Source organism: Chelonia mydas, chromosome 12 (genome assembly GCF_015237465.2).
Source record: "Chelonia mydas isolate rCheMyd1 chromosome 12, rCheMyd1.pri.v2, whole genome shotgun sequence".
NCBI lineage: Eukaryota > Metazoa > Chordata > Testudines > Cheloniidae > Chelonia > Chelonia mydas.
This window is the reverse complement of record NC_051252.2, coordinates 12,640,116-12,648,597: the sequence shown is the minus strand read 5'-3', so window position 1 is coordinate 12,648,597 and position 8,482 is coordinate 12,640,116. Positions and strand designations below refer to the sequence as shown.

Genomic DNA, 8,482 nt, shown 5'->3' with positions numbered 1-8,482 from the left:
CCTGACTTGCTACCGTTGTGTTGGGGGACTCGAGTAAAGGGAACGTAAAAAGTTTTTGCAACCTGTAGATTTAAGACTTTTGCGGGGCAAAATTCTGAATTTACTACTGTTGCTTTTTGGGAATTAAATGAATTAAAAACAAATCTCTAAAGGTTCTTCTGAGGAGTTTATATTTGTTATGCTGGAGAGTCATTTAATCATATTCCCCCATGTTTTTGAATACTCTGTGGATTTATTACCATTAAAATATGATTTAGCTACAATATAATAACTATGGTCACAGTATGGCTTTTTACAACTACATTTCTTTAAAAAATGAAATTCATGTCAGATTATACAGTTAAAGGAATCGACCTTCATAGCTTGCTATAATAAAACTGTATCATCTTGTAATAAATACGGATTATGGGAAAGCAAGACCCAGAATTAAAATTCCCTGAATCAATATATGAAAATCTGTAGGAAACATCTCTAATCGTATTAAGTTCATCTTTATAGCATCCCCTATCTGCTAATCTAGTGCAAAAACAACTCTGGGTTGGAGGAATTTATTTTCTCCTATTCAACTTTGCTCTTGTAATAGGTTTTTATAATATAATGTAATGGAGATAATATTAAATTCAGTTGTATGTTTGTTTCTTTTTAATTCTGAAGGAAAGTAGCGAGGGAAGCCTGTGTCCTTGTTTCTTTTAATTCTCTGTACAAATTGCAAGGTTTAATCGCTGCGATTCTGAGAAGGTTTGGAAATAGCTTGAAAGCGGAACACAACTTTTAGGAATGTATTTTATTGGGGCGGAAGAAAGGTAAAAGTGTCACAGGAATGAATGATCATTTGATCAATTCTCAGCAGGTAGTCCCCATAATTCTACCTACTACTCTACATACATGTTACATATTGTACCCACACTCACACATGATAGATTTGCATACACACAGCCCAGACCTAACGCATCAGATACGTATTTTTATTGTGGCTTCACGATTGACATCACTGCTGCTCATTTACTGAGATTATGAAGCTGGCAAGATTATTTTATTATCTCATCCTACTGTCTTGTGTCATCAAGATAGATTTTTAATCAACAATACAATCAATATAAGTTCATACCGAACGGGGAAATACACGTGTTCGACATGGATTGTTGTGCTGATTCTAATTCATGACTGACAGTGGTAGAAGCTGAATAAGGCATAGAGAAGGAATCTAGGTTTATTTGGTTCTTCTTTAAAGTGCAGAATAAAACCAAAAACGGGGGGTGGGAGGGAAGAAACCGCCGCTACCCAGGCGAAATAAAAATGTAGCCATTCACCCTACTATCAAACAGCACGGAGAAAAGAAGTGAGATTGAAGATACGTGAGGGCAAATGCAAGTCCTGACAGAGGGAATATGGGAGGCGAGAAATTTATGGGGGCGAATGAATTCAGGTCAGGATGAGGATGAATGATGGTTTATTAATGGGAAAGAAACGGACAGGAAATGCAGCCGCACCAAATGGACTGGAGGAGAAAGCGGGCAAGCTATGGCTGTTAAGCGGAGAGGTCCAAAAGAAACCCGAACAACAACCAGGCGCAGGGGAGAGAAAAGACTCCAGCCGAACTACGGCAGGGGAAGGTTCAAAGCATCTCCCCGGCCAGAAAGGCACATGGCACAGGGAGGATAGAAACACCAGCATGTGACAGCGACGCGCCGTCTAGGGAGAGGGCTGCGGATGGGGCAGGGAACTTGCTAAGCGTGGAGCAATTAAAGCAGCAGCCGTGCCTTCAACCCAGGGAGTGCTAACGAGTGGGGAGGAAGAAAAAAGCAACGCTGAAGGAAGGGTGGGAGAGAGAAAAAAACAGAAGACGGAAGAGAGGAAAAATAATGGAGTCAGACGGATGCAAAGCAGAGAAGTGGGACACATTTTGCGAAACATCTGGCAACAGACTGGAGAGATAAAGTGAGCCCTGGAGCTGGCTAGCAGCGAATGTGGCTGCTCGGATGGAGAAGAAACCTATCCAGGGACAAGATGGCTAAAGCCAGTAGGACAGAAAGGATCTGCTGCTCTCTCCGGTCAGCCGGCTTGTCTCTGTGCAGCGCTCCTACTCCGGACAGACACGTGTCTCCTGGCCGGGATCTGTCAAAGCTGGGAGAGCTGCTTCTGATTTATTACCCCAAACATCCATCCTCTCCCGCCCTGGCTCACTCACACGGTCACTGAGCTAAAACCAAACCTCCTCAAACTGCAACAGAGCCTCCTTGGCTCCAAGCTCTGAGAGAAGCTGGGACCCTGTAATAAGGAAAATGCGGACTGAGACCGAGAAGCGTGCACTGGATTTGTGTTCATTTGTACCGAAGCGGCAGCGGCTTTCGCTTCTCCCCAGGCGAACAGAGCCTCGGTCCTTCTGTGGGCGCAAGAAGAAATTCTGCAGACAGGACCCAAGCCCTGTGCATAAAACACAGCTGCCCAGAAGTATATGTACTGTTATTTAACATGTATATAAATGAATCAAAGCTCCTGTCACACCCTGCATGGGCTTGATAGCCCTGACATTTCGTACCACTCGCAGTCTGCTGCGCCCAGATACATCAGGTCACAGACTATATAACGTGGACACTGTGCCATGTTTTAATCTGTGTTTCCTTTGAACGTCTCCCTCGCTCACTCCATAAACATCCATAGTTCTAGAGATCCCAGCTAGGAAAAAGGGGAACCGTGGTCCAGATAACCAGTCGAGACTTCGAATTCAGGACCACAGCCTGGTAGAATGGGTGTCACTTGTTGGAAGTTGTTGAAAAGCTGTCACTGAAGCTGTGAGTTTAATTAGGCTCTTACCTGCCCTTGTGAAGTCCAATTTCCGGGACGATTATGATAACTGCTTGATTAGGAACTGTGGATTGCCAAAGCGCTGGCAATTTTCACAATCAACACACGGGGAAAATAAAAGGCTGAAAACAGCCAATATACAAGATCTAGAGGTGGGGAAGGCAGGGAATAAACAAACAAGTGAAATCAGGGAAAGGGTTGCAGTGAAAAAGGAGTTAAAACTAAAAGGAAAGATCAAAGAGCTGAGTAAAAGACTCTTCAAATTACACGTTTGAAGCTTTTCCATAATTCCAAGGCGACAGATAGATAACAAGCTGCACATTCGTTATCACATATGGAATCAATCTTAAAGGAGTCTCTTGATCAAAATCTGTTAATTGCAGTGACATATGATTTGGAAAGAAAACACAATTAATGACCCTTCATGTGAAGGCTTTGGGAAGAGGCCACTGACAATTGGCGTTTTACAACCGACATCAACTTTTTGTATTTGTAAGCTATTAGTAGGAGACATTCATAAAACCTTCGCGTTTGTTTTGTCTCCTCTTATCTAAGGTTTCTTTACAAAGGGGAGGGGGTCAGAATGTGTGTGTGTTTCCTTAAGGGGTTTGGGACCTAAAATGATTTAGTACCTTGTCTGTAAATCTAATGACCTACGGTGAGGAAAAAAACAAAACAAAAAAACTTCGCCTTTTATTATTACCATTTGTGGGGAGCGTTACCAGGAAACAGCAGAACCTTTTCAAATTGTAAATATATGTATCCATTTTAAACCACTGTTACACAGATCCGCCCCCCCAAGCGAAATAAAGAAACTCTGCCAAATAACATTCTAGCGCCCTCTGCCCATGGCAGCTGCCCTGGCCATTCCAAGGTATTTAGTAATTGTCGTCAACAAGAGACCACATTCGAGTTTCATATCGGTCCCCTGCAGTTAAAAAACCTGACAGGGGTGTGTGTTTCAAACCGATTTGTGCGCCACACGGGTTATAATATTAGCCAAGGAGGCAGCAAGATTTTTAAAAGCTTTAATCTGTCATTAAAAGGTGATGGTTTTGTTTTCGAGGGGAAAAACGGGGAGGGAGAGAGAGAGAGAGGGGTTCATTTGAAGGTTATAAAGCATACACTTCAATAGGATCGAAGTGAAATTAGTTAATAAGAAAACGCTGGCCAGCAGCTCTCCGGGCTTTTAAGTGCTCTCTCGGCCATTTAAGGAAATTGAATAAGAATAGACTCAGTTACCTGTAGACCTAAGTATTATCTCGAGTCCTCCATGGAGGCGAGATGGAAGCCTGGTGCCTCTCAGACTCCCGAAGTTCTGTACACCGGCTGCCAGGCTAGTTCCCCTTTCTGCACAGAATAGTTTTTGTTTAACATATCACGCTACACGATTTATCAGAAAGGGTTAAGCAAAGGTAAGAGGCCATCAGCAGATGCTTTAGACTTCCAGGGCAGTTCTGGAAAACAAGCCTCTACCGCTTTGGAAAAGCTGGACTCTCGGCAATATTTTTTCTCTTTCATTTCTAGGCGCTTTCCCACCATTGTGGTTCTTTGCTGATTTGTATTCGGAAAGTTGCCAGCAGGTCACTGTATTGTGTTACCTAACTTCCTATCTGTTGCCTTTCTTTCTCCCTCTCTCCCTCTCTCTGTTTAAACTTTATAGATTTTTGAGGTGTTAATAAAACCTTTCCCTTGGTAAATGGTTTATTAGAAACCCCACCGAATTTTGGAAAGACTTCAGAAAAGCAGCATTCAGAACTGAGAGACTGGGAGAAGGCTTTTGTCCAAAAAATGCATAATTACTGCGAATCTGAGGAAACATTAATCTTTATAGGAATTCGTGATTCATATTTGTGGTTTGACCATTTAGGTGATTTATAATCTGTTAGTACAATCCACTAATTTTATGCCAATAGATTTTATGTACACTGTTAGAGTTTCCATAGTCCTTGGAAATGAGTGGCTTTTGTGTTAATTTAGCGATTTTACTTTGATATCCAGCGAGGGATGTTTCCCTTGCTCATAAACGAAGGGAGGTTATTTGGTGAGGGGGAAGTAGGCAGAAAGTACAAACGCTGATGGGAAAGTTCCCCTATCCGTTTTCCTCTAGACCTTTCAAAGCTGAAATCAAAGATTTACCCATCACCCATCAGTATCAGCCGAGCCGGTTAATAGCCAGCTCTATCCAGAAAGACCTATTTTGGACCAGTTTTGCTCACTTTTTATGTTGTTTGTATTCTAGTCACGTCTATTGCAAACTAAACAGATACCGTCTATATGGCGTACACACCCAGGTTTGGCCCAGTGACTCTCTGACTGCAAAGTGAGGCTGCCAGAGAAGTTGAGTTGGGGAAGGCCAGGGCTGCAAGTGTCGCTTTAGTCCTTTAGGTGCTCCCATCACTGCTCCTTTGTAAATATTAGCCTCTGTTGATCGTGGGTCCTTGGCTTTTATTAGGGACTTTAGACCTGATTATTTCCCCACCTGCCGCACGCTGCTATTTACCCTTGTTTGTCCTCTGTGAAATCTCTGATGCTTGCTCTGAGCCTGAGATGGGCGGGGAGGGGAGGGGGGGAGTCCTTTCTTTCCTCCCCCCCGCCCCCCCCCCCCCCCGAGCTGCCTCTGGACAAATGCCACAGGGACGCGTTAACTGATCAGTGTAAACACTAAACAGAGCCTGCTAGGGTCACCTCATGGGCTGCCAAACCCCAACCAACCAGGGCCATCCCCCCTTCGCCCCCCGTCTCTCCCCATTAGATTAGCTGAAGTTATGGCATGATTCGAAACCACCAGACTCCGGACGGTTAATATCCTGCTTCCCAAGACTAGAGACCCTGCGATAGGGCTACAGCATCGCCAGTAAAACTCTGCCCGGTTGGAGAGAGCTGCATTAACCAACCGTGCTCCTTGTAAACTTACTCCCACCCTTACACCCCCCCCCCCCCTCCAAACCGGCTTCTTTTAAAAACTGCACTGCCCCAAAGGGGTCTGATGAAGGGCCGTCTGCAAATGCACAAACATCCCGTCTCCTGCCCCACAGCGATCACCTCTACAGGATCAAACGTTTCTGACCGCAGCCAACATACTTGCTTGGTGACTTTGCACGTAGACTGGCATTTTTGACGCTAACAGATCCACATGGCCAATCTGTATAAAATAAAACGTAATCCTCCCTTGTATGTGATTCAAGATACCAGAGAGTAGCTCCTGACCTTTGGCATCTTGTAAATTTCGTCGTTCTACATTCATCACTGGGGAAACACAATCTTCCTACAATAATATTATTGTATTGATTATATTTATTCGAACAGGCCCGAAGATCTTACAGCCCACATCCACCTGGAATGATACTTGGATTCAGAAACAAATTCTCCATTAGCTTGAAAGGTAACCTTTACAGATGGCAACGCCCAAGGTATCAAAAAAGCCCATAATCTCTAAACCTGTGATTTTCTATTCCGGGAGAGGGGGAGGGTATTTCTGATCAGAATCTCATTCTGATTTAAATATCAAAGCCATTGTGCACGTACACGTTCTATCGCAACTTTTATACTGCGATGGCGATGGCATAACTGCTTGATTTGCTCCTCATTCCATGGATGCTGCTTTATATCAGTAACAAACAAGCATTGATTTTATGGTAAAGTCACTTTGGGATGGGAATGAGTAACTCCAGGCAGTGCTATCACTGTATTACATGGAAATGGCCCAGGTAACAAGATGAACATTGATTCAGCATTATGTTTGATCAATAATGAAATAAGTAACTTCAGGGCCAAATTAAAATGCAAGCTGGCTTGACGCTGCCAGCTTCTGGGCTAAGTGACAAGGCTAATTCAGCAGGGACATGGCCATATTTGCATTAGAGGCTGCATCTGCTGTTTGGTGGAAGTGGCTGGATCGGCAATAATGCTAAATCGGATAAAACAATTGCATGGAACACGTTCGAAATAAAATCCTGCGTGCAAATAGCGTTTGCATTAATATGTTACAAAGGGTGGCGTTTGGGGCTGGCAATCATGCAGCCATTTCAAACCGAGGACAGTTTAACGTACTATTTGTACCCAGGCCTTAAGGAGAGTGCTTTGCATGACACTTCACTCTGGCTTTTGGAAATTACTAATGCGAACAACACAAACTTCTTCAAGGCCGGAGAACAGAAAATCACGGTTCTGTTTTCCACTTCCCCAGATCGTGTTAATACTTAGAAAACGCAATGTGCTTTTAAATAGTCGGTGACACAAAGGGCTCCACCCCCTTCATTTTTCTCCTCCCCCGCTCCCCCCCCCCCCCCCAAAAGCTTCTAGGTAAAGGAGATATTTTAAAAGCGAGCCCCGAAAGGGAGGTGATTTAGGCGACGAGTGGTAGCATGACCAACGCTCCCTGTATTGGTGGTCTTTGCCCCAGTTTATCTGCTGTTCTCTCCATGGCTAGTTTTTACAGCTCTGCCATCATTATTGAAACCGCGACACACATTGATTTCCAATAGAGATTCTCGCCTGCAGCCAGAGAGCACAGACATTGGGGCATGGCCCGGGTTACCAAGTGTAAAACCTCTGCTAGGAAGAGAAAAGGGGCAGATGGAGGAGGGCACCCATTGCCCCAAATCTTCGGATGTGGGTCGTTGCAAAAATCCACTAAGTCACAAAGACATTCGGCTAGCTGGGTGGGAAATAGGCTGCCTCTCTGAGCCTTGACAATGAAGAGAGATTATAATTTAGAAAGCAATAAGCCTGGAGGAAATACTTCAGCAGCCTTAGCTGTCAGTGTGTGGAGGGAGGAGTCAGACAGCGACAAGCAAGGACTGCTTGGGTCTAGAGGAGAGAGGAGACCTTCAGCGATCTAGAGTGGATGAGGAAAACCAACTTCCACCCTATATTTTTTACTTCTCGCCCATCCATTCCAGATATACCAGGGCAGCTCACCCTGGCCTCATGCCAGGGAAATATCCTGCCAAATAACCGACCGCCGAGAGGCTCCTCGAAGATTCAAGACTCGCATTCGAGTCGGCACATAGACCTTGGAACAACAAGAAAGCGGGTGTGCAAAACACATAACTAAATCTACTCCTCTAACTGGTGTAGTCCCTAAATTTCCTGACACGTGTTCTTTAAAAGGAGCAGGAGAAGAAGGGAGAGGGGGAATAAACCCCCACACCTGCCTGACAGCACCTTTAGGAACACGAGTCGGTGGAGGGCAGAGTTATCCCTTCACCAGGTTTAGCCCTGTCCCGTGTGAAATGACACTGGCACCATTTGGGTAGGTTCCCTTCTGTCCGTTGGTCACACTAAGCCCTTTATCCGCGGCCTCATTACAGGAATGTCCCTGCACTTGCCGAATTTGTGATCAGTCCAGACTCTTGACCCCTCGACAGACTCTACGGTTCTTACAGTTGCCAGGTGAAGAAATGGAGGGGGGGGGGTTGTTGAACCCGATTTACAGGAACAAATAGAGTGAACATAACATTCGAAATGTGAACTGAACTGGTTAAAAAAAGAGTGGACTGGAAACCACCTTAAACTAAATGGAAACGCTAATGAACACGGATGGGAATGGCTAGACTCCGCCAGGGCCCGTTAATGAGCGTAGTCCTATAAAGACGAGGGCCTACAAAGTATTGGGGCAGCAACCTCTTACTGATGGGTGAAAAGGAGACGCAATGAAAAGCTCGCACAAGGC

General features: G+C 44.6%; 1 long non-coding RNA gene across 1 annotated transcript in view; it reads left to right on the top strand.

Annotated features, from left to right (window-relative positions):
* The window catches only part of LOC119563692, a 35,398-nt gene that overhangs the window by 3,311 nt on the left and 23,605 nt on the right, over positions 1–8,482 (top strand). The window lies entirely within an intron of this gene.